We start from the raw sequence: 16,873 nt of genomic DNA, 5'->3' as shown, positions 1-16,873 counted from the left end.
CTTTGAGGTAAGGATTTTTTCTTTGTAAATTATATTGATGATAGAATACCACATTACAAAAAATTCATGAGTGAGTTATTAATTTTTTATCTTGTCATTCTGGGTTGGATATTTTTTTATAAAGTATTTAATTTGTTTTTGGATGTCAAGGTAAATTGTAATATGAGGACTATATCCCAATGAGATGGACAGTGAATAAGTATTGTACTCCAATAAATATTTTTTTAACTGGAGGATCACACTCCAAAAAGTTTTAGACATAAAGCCCCCAAATTTACATTTCAATCTTTCGTACTGTAAGTGTGAATTAGCTGTATTTTGCTATATGCAGGCAGTCCTCATTTATTGGCGGCATCAGTTAACGGCGTTCCAGTTTTACAGCACTTGGCTGATGATATCGTTAACCAGATTTTCAGCGACAGTAAGTGATTTTCGGTGTCGGTAAGTGGTTGCCAGCATCGGTAAGCAGTTTATTGGCACCAATAAGTGATTAATGGTACTGATAAGAGGTTTATTAGCACTTACGACGTCGTAAATACCATTTATTACCATAATTATCAGCAATTTTTGGTTAGTGGTGCTCAGCCAGGAATGGAATCCCCGCCGTTAACCAGGGACTGCCTACAAGCAAATGGCCTACTAAAGCCTGTCAATTTGGTGCATCTAAGAAGATACCAAGATCTTTTTCTTCAAAGGAGTGAGAGATGCCACATATGGGAGGCATAACCCCAGTCTCTCAGCCCTCTACTTCTATATGAAACTTTGGTCAGTGTTGTGATCTGCTTGCACTTTTACTTCTGTATAAGTGCAAGTGGATCACAACAGTTTCCTGCCTTTTCATCCAATTTCAAATTTCTGCTGGTTCCTTCTGTGGCCATCTCTTTGTTTTTGCCCACATGAATTAGGTTTGGAGCCTTTCCCCAACTTGCATTCTATTCTGGTTATAAAAGTCCATCAGCACTTCTGCCAACTTACAAGAAATTTAAAGATGCTGTGATTATGTATGACAGTATTGAATGATATCCTATGCATTGCATATAGTAAATGTTTGATGCATAGGCAATATGTGCATCGACCTTGGCATCCTCTACCAGCATGCTGCTGCCTGCCTTACTCTCATTTTGCAAAGAGAACATTTAAGATGACTGGCAAATGAAAGCAAACCTCACTTGATGTTGCTCTGAAAATGAGGAGGAAATTTTTTATGGAAATGAAAACAAGCATCAAAGTCAACCAAGTATTTTCTTATACTGTAGCTACAGTGCTGTTCATTCTTTTTGTCTCCCTGGTACTGCAAATTGTATAATACGGCTAAGTATTACATCAAAGTCAACCAAGTATTTTCTTATACTGTATCTACAGTACTGTTCATTCTTTTTGTCTCCCTGGTACTGCAAATTGTATAATACTGCTAAGCATTGTATATTCTCTCATTCACAGAGGAAAAGCAAATCAACCATGAGTTTAAAACTCAACACAGTTCCTTCCTTCAGTACTATCTCAGCTATAACTGGCAGTGGCCACTAGTGGCATGTGCAAAGAATAAATAAAACAAATGTAATAAAGTTAAGTATGATGTAATTGCTTGCCTAAAATATAAACTTTACAAGTAAAAGTCTTATATTGGGTAATACTGTACACCACCCTTAGCCATGATGTTGATTTTTGACTTTTGTGTCATGATCTCCTGCTTCATCTGCTGGTCCTGTTCCTGCTTATTCTCCCCAGGCTTTCTTCATGGGGAGAGCAGCCAGGTCAGAGGAGGTTCAGCCTATGCTCTCTGCTTGTGGTGAAACAGGTCATGGCCTATGCCCATCCCCAGTGTGGACTCTTGACCACAATCATATTATTTCTAACTCTGCTCAAGTTTTGATTTTTGCCATGAGTGTCCTTTCAGTCAGGGGAGATATTGAAGGTGTTTCTCTCTCTCTCTCTCTCTCTCTCTCTCTCTCTCTCTCTCTCTCTGTGTTGCTTGTTAATTTTGCTGCTCTCATAGAGTTTATGACTACAGCCAAGGGCTCAATTCCAGATGTTCCTGCTATTCCTGTACTTGTTCTTGCTGTGGAAGTCTCCATGGGAGCTCTTCTAATGCTGCTCTTGCTGCAGGTGAAATGCAAGCTGGTGTAATGCATTCTGGAATATCAGGATTGCTTCATACACCCTCCTCAATTTGTCCTCTTTGGCAAACAATGTCTAGAGTAAGAGACAAAATTGGATGAAAAGGAAGAAGCACAAGTGTGCTACTTACCTCCTCTTCTTCCTATACATCGTCATTTTTCTCCTCCTCCCCTTCCTTGTCTACAAACAGATAGTATTATAGGAAGAAGGCCTGAAATCCATGTTATCGCCATTTTTTCTCCTCCTCCCCTTCCTTGTCTACAAACAAATAATATTATAGGAAGAAGGCCTGGAAATCCATGTTAGCATCATTAGTCCTTGAAAAAAATTACAAATCATGTTCACAGTCAAGTGAACAAGACTTTGGGTTAGAGATGGCCAGTGTTGTCCACAAAGTTGCTTGTGCCTTTTTGCCAACCAAGGCTTCCCAGAAGAGGAGGACTATCTCTGTCTGTTCTTGTGGCCCCCCTTTCTCTTTGAAAGTTTGGAGAGAAGAATCCGCACTTCCTGTGATTCCTAATTGTTCCAATTCATCAGAATAGGTTTATGAAGTTCACCAGCACTCTCACACCAGCATGTAAAGGTCCTCTGTGTAGCTTGTAGCCATGGTCCTATGAGCAGTCATGAGGCAGGTCTGATGTCCTCTTCTCTTTCCTGTAGAAAGAGGTCTTCGGCTTATGCCTGTAAAACCCTCACAAGCTAAGTTGAAGCAGCACTGAGGGATCACAGGGCTCATTTATGAGCACAATGATCCTGAGGGAGTTTCCACTAGATCTTGTCGATTAAGGGCAGACTGTATTCCTGAAGCAGCACCATTCAGTGTATCATAGTTGTCACTAGCTATAGGAGTGATGGAGCAAGTGAACAAACTTATCTCTGGGGAAAAGTCCGCTTGCTTCCAGTTGCTTGGCCAAGCTCCTTCCCATGCCTTTGACACATCCAACTTGGCAAAGCCCTTGAAATCATGAATAAGTTTGGGACACAGCTTCTAACAAACACCATTTAAACTTGTAGTCAAAATTTCAATCCAAGCTATGGCTATATTCCAGACTGCCTCATGGATGTTGTATCCCTTAAAAAGTCATGGATTGTTAATTTGTCAATTTGATCCATTGCATATACAGCCTGCCTTTGCGTTTGGCTAAGGTAGTAGTGCTTGAAGATGGCAGTGGGCCCATGATCCATCGGTTGCAAAATAGAGAGAGGTAGAAAAACTAACATGATGTTTGGATGAGAACCAACAAAATTTTGTGAGTGGCCAGAAGCATTATCTAAAAGAAGAAGGATCTTAAAAGGGGTACTTTTGTCTCCTCCCAGTAAAAGGGCCAAACAGTCTTTTGTAACCTTGAAGCCTGGCATAGCCCTCTCCTCCGTGGATAAACATGAATGGTTTGGCATTTTTCTTCATGTACTGACCAGTCTCAACCACACTGCTGCTCCTCAATAATCATTGCCAACGTAGCAGGGAATTTGGATGCAGCTAACTAATTTGCCAACAAACTCTCACCTTGGATCTTGGTGTTGTGAAAAATGTGTCTCCGGTTGAACTACATACACCATCCTGAATTTCCCTTGAATTATGTGTCTGTCTTGTTGGGAAATTTCTTCCCGAGTTCAGCAAAGAAGGGCAATGCTTTCTACTGGATCAACATCTGGTTTATGGGAAACACTGACAAGTTTGCCATTCAGAGAGAAGGATTTTCCATTTTTTCATACTTCTTGCCTCTTTTCTTGCTGATGACAGTGCTCCTAATCCCTGGAGCATCATCTCATATACTGTACTGTATAGGCTAAAATCCGGGCCTTATTTTCAGTTAATGATACTGTTGTCAGACTCGAACCAGGAGAACCAGCTATGATAGCAATCTTTTTACCCTATTTATAGCCACCTTATTTTCTGACAGTGCAGCATAATGCTTAATAGCAGTATTGCTATGAACTTTTTTAGGAAACAGGGTAAAAAATTAATGGCATAATTTCTGCGCAAAGGAGACACTGCCAAAACACATATGCAAGAATGCATTTGAACGTACTGCCAAGAACCAGCACCACCATGCAGCCAAACACAAGCTATTACAGCCACATGTCATGCACTACAGTGGTTCCCCACTTTTACACGGAGACAGGTTCCAGAACCCACCTTGGAAATGCAAAAAATACGGAAATGCAAAATGTCCTCTAAAAATGCTTATAACTGGCTTACAACTGCCAAATACCCTGTTCCTCTCAAATTAAAATGCTTATAACTTCCTGTTTTCACAGTTCATGCCTAATTTAATAGTTCAAACAAAAATATACCACAAATTTTAATATACTAATAAATTAATTTCTGGATCGGGGTCCCGTGTCAGCCGGTGAAATAATCCATTCAGCACTTATTTCTAGGTAATTCCGTTGCTAGATACCAGAGAAAAGCTAAATGTAAAGCTGGAGTTACTACCCCAGAGCGAGCTCAAGAAATGGAGTCGTATATGGTAAAGGGTGAGATTGTCACAATCATGGGACCCTGCCCTATAAAGATTCCCAATGTCAAAAGTCCCAACGAGAGGTGCGATACAAGCCCATGCACTACTCACGGACTGTACACACAAGGCAACACTAGTCGCATTCCATTTTAGCACATTTTTTCGTTCACACGTAATTTCGTTGTGATCCTTATTTTGTGCTCTATTTTGGATTTTTATGGCATCTCAAGGTTCTTCTTCAACAACTTGAGTACCAGTGTTTTATTGTTTTTAGGCGATTGAGGCTCCTTATTTTCCTTTAGTTTAATAATTAAAGGGATTTATAACGCCCGTCTCGATCTCCTCTCACGGTGTCTCTTGACCTCTCTTGGTCTTGGGTCGGCATGTTTGTTTTGTGTTTTTTATTTGTATCCCTTTTATTTGGGATATTTTACCAATTAATGATCCCTAACTTTAGTGGGTTTGATTAATTTTATGTTTGTTCTGTACCCATTTACTACGAGAAGTGCTGTTTAGCGTTTAGGCTACGAGCTACCCCTCGGCCCATTCGCTTTTATCATGGCTTCATTACGAGTGATTTTTGTTTAATGTTTAGGTTTACGAGCTACCCCTCGGACCCATTCGCTTTTATCATGGCTTCATTACGGGAGTGATGTTTAGCGTTTTAGGCTACGAGCTACCCCCTCGGCCCATTCGCTTTTATCGTGGCTTCATTACGAGAAGTGTTGTTGATCGTTTAGGCTACTGAGCTACCCCCTCGAGCCCATTCGCTTAATATCATGGCCTCATTATGCTTTATTTTGTCACTCACTTCTCTTAGCCTTTGGGGATCTTATTTTCATTGGTACTGTTACGGTTTTTACTTTGTTTTTTTTTTTTATAATTTTGTTTATTTTGTGAATTTTGTGTTCCCTTCCTGGTCAAGTGCTGTCTTGCTGTTTAGGCTACGTGGTTCCCCCTCAGGCCTATTCCCTTCTTATTTTGGCTTTATTTTGCCTTGTTTTAGACTCACTTCTCTAAGTGTATGGGAACATGATTTTCATTGTTACATTTAAGTTTTTTGACCTTGTGCTTGGATGCTTTTGAATTTTGTTAATTTTGGGGTACTTTCATTTAACTGGAGGTCGGCCATTTCCCTTCACGTTCATGTTGTGTTGGGCCTGCCTATCCTCCTACATGTACCTTATAGAAAATTTTTGTTTTATTTATAGAAATTTTTGTTTTATTATGATTTTTTGAGTTATTAGTTAGCTTTACAGACCCTCTCCTAGGCTTCCTTCTTTACATCGCCTCAGTTAGGTTAGCCTAGGGGTTGGCCGATCGAGACCACAGGTCTACCCCAAAGCCAAATCAAAAAGTCCTTTTACCCCTACAAAAATGGGGAAAAATCGTTAAAAGAAAAAGAAGGGTTAGCCTTTACCTCTCTCTGGGCTTTCTTCTTTTGCATCGCCTCAGTTATGAGTTTTCATGTCGGGGAAAAATCGTGATCTGAGTTTTCTGTACGTTCTGTACATGTGTGTTTTATGTCTGGTGCTTCCTTTGTTTGGTTTTGGCTTGGATATATTGCCTACGTCCACCCTCTCCCTGTTTCGGCTTTTCACTTAAGCTAATGTTCCTAATAAGTTAAGCTGGAATAGTGAGGGTTTACCTGCGTAGCCTATCCTAGTTCAATCCTTCTTTGGGTTGCTTACCAATGTTGACCGGGAGTGCTCTCCCACTCCTGTTCACACTTCTTTTACCGACTATATATATATTATTTTGTGGTTTGAGAGTCCCCTTCTCTCCCTTTTATCCTTTGCTCTCTCTCTCCTTGGTTTGTTTTCAAGGTTTGTTAACTTTCCAAGGCTTTGAGCAATTATCCTTATTTTATGTTGTAGCCTACATCCCCTCCCTCTGCATTGATTGGTTGTCCTCGGTGTGTCTGAGTTGGCACTCCACCTGGACCTGGAGGTGACCAGGAGTGCTCTCCCACTCCTGTTCACACTCCTTTTATCTTTCATTGCTCTCCTGGCTGTAGAGGTTTTTGCCCTTCCTCTCCTTTTTCTCGCTCTTGTCGTGCAACACAGCTCACATAGCGAGGGGATCTATGAGAATCTCTGGGCGCCCGGGAGTGCTGTCCCACCCTGGTCGCTGCTTTGGGTTACCAACCTCCTGGCCTATCCTTCCCCCTTCCTTTTACGTCGACTGTTTCCCTTCGTGGTGCTTCCTACATGTTCGCACCTCACTGTTGGGATCTCATACGAGGCCAGTTAGCGTTTTCCACCTAACTGTCTTCTGTTTTATTTACTTTCGGCGTTCCCCCTCCATTTTGCTACTACCTGTTCGGTGTTTCATTATCTTGTTGGGCGCTCTCCTTGCTTACTGCTCCGGCGATTTTAGTGTTTAGCGGTCGGCGTTTATTCCCCCCACCGCTATCACTTCGTTCAGGATATCCTCCTCCGGGGGTTTTCCTCTCTTGGCTCTGAGTGCGCCCACTTCCGAACAGTTCATAACCTTCCCACTTTGTTTGTTTTTATGGTTCAAACATGATCGCTTCGGAATGTTCCGTTGACTCTGTTTTTATGTCTATGAGTTTTGTCCTGTTAGCCCGGTTTTCTCTCCGGTTTTCTCTGGGAGTTTTCCTGGTCTGACTAGGCTAAGTCGCTGCTACGGTACTCTGCTCTGGCATCTGTTCCAGCATGCCCATTTCTCATACGTTTTCAGCTGGTTTTGTCGAATGCAGGAATGCTCCGCTATCCTGCAACAAACCAGCGATCACGAGTCTATAGTTCCCATTCGGTCGCGCAGTCTGTTTTTGAGAATTTATAGTTTGGCACGGAAGGTTATGAAATGCGCTATGCTCTCCCGAGCAGACTTCTTGATGAACCCGTAGGTTTTTATATACCTGTCGGTTTCATCTCCTTAAACTCCGCCTCATGTGACTTATTCTTGGCTCGGAAGGTTGTAAGGCACGCTATGCTCTCCCAAGCAGGCTACCTGATGAATCCATAGGTTTTATTTACACCTGTCGGTTTTACGCCTCCTTTGGCATTATTAGTCCGCCTCATGCAGCTTATTAATAGCTATGCTCTCCCGAGCAGGCTATGATGGTGAGGTTTCATATATACCTGTCGTTTTCCCTCCACCAAACTCCGTCTGTGGCTTATTAATTCGCTCGATAAATCGGTAGGTTTCATATAAACCTAGGTTTCGATTTCACTCTCGGTTCTCCGCCTCATGTGGCTTATTAATAGTTGCTCTTTCGGTGTTTGGGCTCTCTCGGGCGAGATTCTCAATAAATCGGTAGGCTTAGGTTTCATATACATAAACTCGGTTTTCGGTAAATTTAGGCCAAACTCCGTCTCATATGACTTATTAATAGTTGCTCCTCCGGTGTTTGGGGTCCTAATTTTTTCCCCTCCTGGAGGCCAGCCGCAAGTCTCGTAACTCTTCGCCAAGTTAACTGTTTTACGGAGAGTTTTCTGAAGACGTTGCGGCCTTCTGTCTCGTTCTCGAACCTGTGAACATCGTCCCGGAGCGATAAGTAGGTGCGAGAATAATTGAGACAAACCTTTTCCGCTTTAGCTCGGAATTAGGTGAGGCAAACTTTTCCTTTAGGGGATTCGTTAGCTTCTCATCCCTTTTTCGGCGGTTTCCTGGTCTACCGTCCTAAGGTGAAATCAGTTTAATAATAAAAAAAAAAAGAACCTTTCTGAGTCCAGTCCCGTGTCAGCCGGTGAAATTCCATTACAGTGCAATTTCTAGGTATTTGGCTAGATATTCCAGAGAAAAGGAGCTTTCAGCAAAGCTGGCGGTTACCCCTTCTTCCTTTGTTGAAAACGTCTTCTCCAGGGAAGGCGCGGTTTAAGGGTCAGTGTCAAGATCACTAAACTAACTATCTACGAATGATCCATGCCTATCAAAACCCCGGAATTAAATCGGTGAGCCGTTAATCTCAAGACTCATTGTCAATGGATCACCTGTTAAGCCACCTACCTCATTCCATTTTCTCGTTACGACATCTCCACCTTTTCTTTTTGTGTCCAGTCTGTGCCTTTTTGTGCCTTTATTCATCTTTCGCCATGTCATGAAGGCAGCCCTATCTCGGGGTTGGGTACCATCTTATTGAAGGGTTTTCGTTCTATATTTTGGCTGTTTGGTCTCGTCTTTTATATAGACTGAGATCTTATTATGGCATGGCATCTGTCTGGCAGGATCCATGTCGAGCCCTCAGCTAGGGGCGACCCCATCAGTTCTCCTGAGGGTTGTCTAACGGAGTGCAGTTATAGAATTATTTTTTTTTCACCCATGGGTCTTCTCCTCCTGGAGAGCCCTGCGGTGGCCCCCCCTTTGCTCCGAATGTAGCATAATTTTGGGCAACAGGCTTGTTTTGAGGGTGATCGCTGTCCAGGTACCCCAGGTTGGGTTCCTTATTATTTTAGTCTGTATTAGGCATTTTATTTATTTTATTCTTGGCGATAGTGCTCTCGGTTCATTTAGTTTACCATTACACCTCCTAAGTGGTCCGAGTCAGCCTCCAGATCTAACCGTTGCCCGAGGTCAGGCTTGCCACCCTATTGAGCAAAATTTTGTTTCCATGTTTATGTGTGATGGTTTTTTCCCCAGGTGGGCGTTACGCTTATTTGGGCTACCATCCCCCTTGCCCAGAGCGTGGAGGTCCATCAGGTTGAGGAGTTTTGGTTGCTGTTTCCTCCTGGTCATTTTTGGTGGGCAAGAAGTTCATGTAGTTCAAGAGCCCCTTCCTCAGGGGGAATGCAGAGTTCTTTGGATGTGTCTCCTCTAGGCTAGTCGCCTTCTTGCCCCCTCTTCTCGATCCCGGTTGGTTTCAGCCAAAATTTCTCTCCTTGTTTGTTTCCCGTGTGTCCTCTCCTTCCATTTTCCTAGCCTATACTAGGTTAGGTCCCTATTAGGCTTTGCCTAGGCATTTGGGCATTGAGGCTTAAGTCACTTCCCTTATCTTAGAGCAGGATGCATCCTAAGTTTCATTTTCTTGGATGTGTGCAGTTGAGCGGGTTATATGTTTCCCCGTCTCCTGTTCTCTTTCTTGGGTGGGAGGCCTACCATTCTCCCACTCCACTTCAGTTCCAGCCCAGCTCTAGTTATCAGGGCCCAGGGTGGAGCACTAGATGTCGATTTTCCCCCCAATCAGGGACTTCTCCATTTGGTAGAGCTCCCTCCCAGAGTTCTGGGGGTCGCTGTGTTGGCCTGTTGGTGGTTTTTCAGTCTACTCAAGGAAGTTCCCTTCCACTGGAAAATTTTCCCGGGCGTGTCCCGTTTGTTTGGGTTATTATGCAAGTCTCCGGTTGCTTACAGTCTTGTGGGTTCGATCCTACTGAGCATCTTGCCGTAACCTTCTTTCTCTGGCTTCCTTTCAAGTCTTGGTTGCAGAAAGGTCCTATATATTCTTGGCGGATCCCTCGGGTCTCGCGCATTTTCCCTTCATGCCTCCTCACTTGTTTAATGTTTTGCCAGTTTGAATATACCGTATTTAAACAAGTCTGTGTTATCTAGGAGGTACTCTCCTTATTTATATCTAGTTGGTGGCTCACCTGGGGTTCCAGCCGGTTATTTTTACTGGCAACCCATTATAATCGAGTTTCTTGTTGTCTCATTCCTTCATTCCAGGAAGTATTCCACCTGAGTCTCAGGAACTTTACCTTCCACTCTGTGAATTTCCAGCTTATTGGGAAAGTTTATGATAAGGACATCCTATCATTTCATCATCCCAAGTATTCGGTGCCCAAGAAAAATTCCTGGGCCTTGCTTCAGTGGTTCTCCTTCTGAAGTCAAAGTGAGTTTATGACCATTTGGAGTCACAGACTGTTCGCTGTGAGGGCCTGCTTGAATAGTGGCCTCGCCTTGCACAACCTTATGGTCACGTAGTTACCGGACCAGTTGGTTGTCCCGGTCCGGCCTCAGTATTCTGGTAGTGTGGCACCCTCGATGGTTGAGGTGGAGGTTTTTTGACTTAATGCAACCATCCAGGATTAGTCAGTCAGTGACAGTCTTCCATATCAACGTTTTGGAGGGCTCCTCATTTTGAATATTGGAAACGTGGTTCCCGGACTGATTTTCGTTCTTTTAGCTGGTTCTTTCTTTCAGGCGGACGAGTCCTCCCCAAAGTCAAGTGGTTTTGGAATTCTCCGGGCCTGGGTGGCTGGGTTTCTTAGGAATAACCGTCAGGGAAGCCCTTCTGTCCCACCCCTCTCGAGTTGGGACCTGCTCTGCCCGGCCCTATCCAGGGCCTCCCCTGGTGCCAGAAGATCTTGCCACCCCATCATCCAGCAGATCCGGGACCGACCCAGCCACCCAAGTGGTCTGTCCTCAACGCTGAGGTTTCATCAAGAGGTCCCGTCTGGACTTAACCTGGAACCTCGTCAGCTCCTGAAAACCAGGTGGTCCTGGCTTTGTGGTCTAAGTGAGGTTGTTTAGGAGGAAACTGATATTGACTCCCCAGCTTATTCTGTCTCTTCCTTTTCAGGTTTTGAAGTCTTCCTCCTTGGGTGCAGCTCCATCAGCTTCCCCAGTTGAAGTTGACTAGCACTTCATTCACGATAGGGCTATAAGTCCTCGTCCTCCAGAAAGCATCGCCTTTCCCCGTCGAGGAAAGGTAAGGTCTCAGCACCTGAGCCTCAGGGAGCAAGTCTCATTCCTCCGGCAAGCGCGAGTAAGAGGGCAGCAAAACCAAGCCCTCTCGCCAACCTGTCTTTGAGTAATGTATTCGGAACCAGATGTTTAACCAACAATCAGAGGTTCTTACCAAAATTCCAATAAGAAGTCCCAAAATTTTTAATCAGCTTATGACAACATACTTTTCCTGTAATGTCTGCCCTGTCTGGCGAACCAATCAGTTTGTCATTCCCCCTCATCAGCGGACCTGTTGTGAATTCGGTAACCTAACTTTAAGCCCTCCGGGCCTCAATTGATGGCAAACTCATTTTGAAGGTCTTGGTCACGGTTGGAAAGTAGACTTCTTTCCCCCCGATCTGTGCCCCTGTGTCCAGTTTTCGTAAGATTGACAGAGGCATGGATTTTTCTAGACAGGTTCCCAGGAGACTGTCATCATCCCTCCTTTAAAAATGGGGTCACTCTCATTGGCACTCTGCTATTAGGCAGGAAGACAATACAAGTTGACTCCTTTCAGGTGCTATTCTAAGCTTTACCATGATCTTGCCCTGGGTGACAACTTACCATTATTTTCATTGAACAAAGAACTTAGAGGACCTTAGCGTAATGTTGAAGGTAATCCGTTACCTAGCTCAACGACCCTATTCCTGGTGTTCCCGGGATAGCATAAGAATGAGTTCTGGATTTCTCCGTCCACTTTCACTGTCGGGGTTGGACCCCTTCTGGACTTGATCCAGAAAAGGAACTCCCAAAGCTGGAAAAATCTTTTCTAAAGAGGGAGTTTGATGCCCGGACTAAGCCAGCCCGGTTTTTGAACTCCGTCTGCCCTTGATAAACTGCATATCTAGTGAGGCCGGGTGCCCATTTTTCCAGTGTTCTTGGCTAAGTCCCTGCTGTGCTGGCTTTCAGTCTGACCTGAGTTGGGAGTTCATCATGGCCAGACTGGAATGGATAAAGTTTATGTTTTGCCAATGTTCACTATTTTCCGCCACGAGCTCCATCTAGTGGAGCTCGATCTGGTAGTAACCTCTTCCCAGAAGCAGAGGTTTAGCTTTATCTGGGCTAGCAACGGAATTACCAGAAATAAGTGCTGAATGGGGCTATTTCACCGGGCGACAAGGCCCTCCAGAAATGGCGGCCCCCTTTGAGGAGGAGGCAAGCGTTTTATTAGATATATTGGGGCCCCTCCATTATCTGTAGTTCAATAAAACAAAATACACAGTTTATATTGGTTCATACTCAAAAGCTCACCCCCCCAACAATGTGCTTCCAACCAGCTCATTCCCTATGGGAAATTATGTTGCTTCACCAGCATACAACATAAACCTAGTTTAGGAACGTGGATTCTTTCAAGCCTTAACAGGATGACACTGTACTATCCCAAAATATGTACCCCTCACAGAATATAATTTCAAACACCACCCCAACAGGAAAACCTATTGGTAAAGGGAACATTCATCCTCCTACTGAGAGAACACAGGTATGCAAAGTCGCCTGTGATTGGTTCAGGGAAATGGACCTTCAGCCCTTGGGATACAGTATTGTGTCCAAAGTTCTAGGATGGAGCTGGATGTTGGACCCTGACTTTGAAAATGAGGTTTTACCAGGGATCATCAATCCTACAGGATTTTTTTTTTTGAACTGCTCAACAAACAAGCAATAAAAAAGAGGCACCTAAAGTTTTAGGGAGGTTATTATACTGTTCCCAAAAAGACTCAGATCAGTTGAAAAGGGTGATCCTGGATGATGGTTTGGGGTCTAAATTTTTGAAATAAATTCGACAAATTTCGCATAATTTATGGTACAGTAGCTAAAATGTTTTGTTTGAACTATTAAATTGGTAGTCAACACCTTAAAATCGATCTTTCAGAGTTGTTATAACGTCCGATTTTGAATTTCTCAGTTTTGCGGTTTCTGACTGTGGAATCAACCTACTCCTTCAGGGTCATGGTCTACGGTCTAAACCACCCATGTTTTGCTGTGGACGCGGTAGTTCAACAACTCGGTATAGAGGATATCCCTGTAGCGTGCAGGGGCATAATTGGATAATTTGGGCGCAACAAGTTCTGGATGTGTGAAAGAGGCTCGTCATAAAAGTCATCAATTTCCTGGAGATTATGAACATTTTTCAACTGAACTTTTACTCATGTGTTCAATATGACTTTTTATAATTGTTTATCAGTTTTTTTATTTCCAGTGGGATCTTCCTCTATGGTTTTCTCTCCCGCCTTAGGGAATTCTCTTAGAATCTTGACCAGGAAATTTCTCAAAAGTCACGGCATCCCGCTTGATCCCAAAAAGAAAAGTCCTTGGGTACTTCAGTTTGCCTCAATGACAGACCTGCTAAAAAAATTGTGAAACTATTTGACATAAACAGAGTGTTGGATCGTACTGGCCAATGTCCCTCAGAGACTTGGTCTCCTCAATCCCTCGAAAATTTTGAAAATAACAATCTTTCTATGATTAAAAACTTAATTTTCAAGTCAGATTTGCATTCTTTCCCCCTTGGACTAGTTGTTCAGATGCTTGATGAAGAAGAAGGAGAAAATTTGAAAACAAAAGTACAAGGAACCGTGGAAATATGTTTCAGCAACTCCACTTCATCATCCCTGGAATTATCAGTGGTAAGGTCTTTCTAACTTTAAAGAAAAAGCCCCCCCATTACCAGGAAGTTCATGTCAGGCTGGTAATTTAAGACTTTAAATGGTAGTTCATTATATCAAAGGATAGCTCCAATTTTTGCAGTCCAGAAAACCTTTGTAGTAATGGTTCCAATCTTCTCCCTGGCTAACAAGAACCAGGCCACCTGTCAGACCACAGAAAATGCCAGATGACAGAAATCACCCCTAAAAATTCCTGCCAGAGAGCCTCCGTTGGAGAGGTGTGGTCCCTACTGGCCCCCATTAGGTTTTTAATCCAGATATCCATTTACAAAAGTCAGATAATACAGATGTATTGAGCCCGTTATCATTTGCACCAACTCAATCCACTTACAAAAGTCAAATAAGACAAGGTCTTGAGAATAATGGTGATTTTAATAAAAGTGATGGTTCTCTCTCTTCTGTAGCTGCAGTTATATTTCTAGTATTGTTTCAGGGGCGTTGCTCATATTAAAATTTATGAACACAGTGGTTTATGGGCCATTTGCATTCTAGTAATGTTTACATTCCTCTCTCCCCAGCTTTACATTTTACTGGCATCAGTCTCTCCACCGTCACCCTCTGGTGGAACATATTGGGGTGATAAAGTTTTTAGACTTTATGAAAGACATGGAAAATACAGCTTAAACTTTATTTATAAATATCAGTCTCTTTGCAGAGGCTGTGGATTTTCAGTTTAGAAATGTTGCTTTCCTCAAGAGGTTTCAAAACATTTTTAGGCTGGTTCTGAAATTCAGCTAAGAAAATCATGCCACAGCTAAACAAGTGGTTTTGGACTTAGTATTACTTTTTAATATGGTTCTTCTCCATTGCATAAGGACGAATAAAGATATATTTACTTTTATGTATGGAAATCCAAAAATAATCTATTTTTCCCTATCCACAACCTCCCCTGGTTGGGAAAACACCTGTCCTTTATTCAAGTTGTTTATATCAGTACTTCAGGTTGTCTTATGCCCCTTTTCTGGACCAGTAAGTGGTCTGTTGCAACCCAGTTGAGCAATACTAATGAATCTTAGACAAGCCGTCTGGTTAAACTAAGCCTGGTTGAATGCCCCTCAAGATTTTCTATAACCTAATTAACTTTGTGGTCTTAGGCCTGTTTTTAGTTTAGGAGGATACTTAGATATCATATACATTATCATTGTTTTCTAAAATCAGTTAGGCATAGAAAGTTGCTAACTAATGGTTCTCCAAAAAAAGAACTCGCTCATTCACATAGTTTTCAAAATACACCAAAATGCATCTCACACTGGCCTACTGTACACGTATATATAATGAAATCACAGGTTGTGAAACAAAATCCCTAAGGTCTGTGCATGGAAGACTTTTATTGTCCAGATTCAGTTTCCTGGTCTTTTATAATGAATCACTGTTCTTTGTGACCAACAATCATCTTATTTTTGACCCCTTGTTGGGGAAGAGGTTAAATTTTTTTACTTTTGCTTTAGTGCAGAAGCTTGAATTGTCTGGTCTTTATCAACCAATCCATTTTGGTTTAACTCTCTAAAAACAAACTTTTTCTAAGGTGAGATACCTATTTAGAGTTATCTGGAGTTGAAGGTCCTAATTTTCCTGCAAGTCATTCCTATGAAACTCCTTATGTTTACACAGGTGTGTTTGTTCCAGTTTTTAAATTTGAGGCTTGTTTTGAGGGATTTAACCATTTTGCAGAAAAAATGTTTCTCTTTTAAAAAAAAAAAAAGTAAAGTTACATCAAGTGTCTGCTATCAGGCAGAAAGTATTTTCTTAATACCTAATGTCAGCCTGAATTAAGGTTTTGTCTCTAAGCTTTCTCTCATGATCTTTGCATGACCAAATCAGTCATTTTTAAAGTCCATTAAATTGAATTTAGTAATACATTTCTTTCATTGTCAGTTAGAATTATATTAAAATTATTTTGAGCAGTCAGCAGTCTCTTCTTAAATCTTTCATTTTTTTAAGAATGATTTTATTTCTCTGTCATCATTTCACCAGCTGACAAGGGAGTTACCAGATCATTTTGACAAAGGAAAATTTTTATTGTCTGGGAAAGTAGTTAACGGTCTTGACATTTGTTTTCATCGGTTCCTAGTCTGCAGAAACAATTATTAAATTGGATGCAAACATGGATATTTATGTTAGATTTGTAGTAAAGACTTGGGGATAGTGTCTGGGCAAGCAGAAATACCTTTCTAAGGATTTTTGATGGTTATGCAGGAATCAAAGGCACGTCTGCACTATCCAATTTCTCACCCTTTGAATAGGAAGGACTCCATTTCTTGATTTGCTCTGATGGCATAACCCCAGTCCTGTAGAATTTTTTTCTAAAATATCTACAACATTACCCAAAATTATCAAAGATGCTGAATGGATTATTTCACTCTTGCTTGGTGATTGGCTATCTCCATATTGAAATGCCTATTGAACTTTATAAAATCCCCTTTTTAATTTTGTTTCAACTTACAAAAATACATCCAAAACCATCATGACTTTTTAACCCAAATTGGCAGGATTTTTATCCATTCTCTTTTTTTTTTTAAATATACTTTTCCCCTGAAAACTTTATTCTTCACTTGTATACCAGGTGATCATCTTTTTTCTTCAACTGCAGTTTATAAAATCTCCTCTTTTTCTCTCACCAACCTCAAATTGTATCATTCATACATTAATACAGTATGTGTATTCTGGACACTTCCTTCGCTTTTTTGTTTTGTCTTCAGTTTTCCATCTCTTTTGTCCTTCAGTGTATTTTATTATGAATATTTATGTTCTGTGATGTCTTCTTAGCGTTGTTGAGAAACAAACGCATTTTCATAAAAATTATACTGAAGCCAAAGCATCTTCTCAATGCCTACTCTCTCTAAAACCATGTTTATCATTAGTTTTCCTTTCTGCAATGATATTTTCAGCATCCTTCTGAAGAAACCATATTTCTGACCTTGTTAAACATATTTTGTTCTATTTTAATAATTTCATTTACAGTTCAAATAAAAATATACTTCAAGCTATCATAAACAAATT

The 16,873-nt window shown here is 41.7% G+C and overlaps 1 protein-coding gene across 28 annotated transcripts in view; it reads left to right on the top strand.

Moving 5' to 3' along the window:
• LOC136850637 (uncharacterized) overlaps window positions 1–16,873 on the top strand; it is a 379,925-nt gene that overhangs the window by 268,159 nt on the left and 94,893 nt on the right. The window lies entirely within an intron of this gene.

Source organism: Macrobrachium rosenbergii, chromosome 22 (assembly GCF_040412425.1).
Source record: "Macrobrachium rosenbergii isolate ZJJX-2024 chromosome 22, ASM4041242v1, whole genome shotgun sequence".
NCBI classification, from domain to species: Eukaryota; Metazoa; Arthropoda; class Malacostraca; order Decapoda; family Palaemonidae; genus Macrobrachium; species Macrobrachium rosenbergii.
Note: the sequence above shows the minus strand (reverse complement) of the source record. Positions and strands in the feature narration are given on the sequence as shown.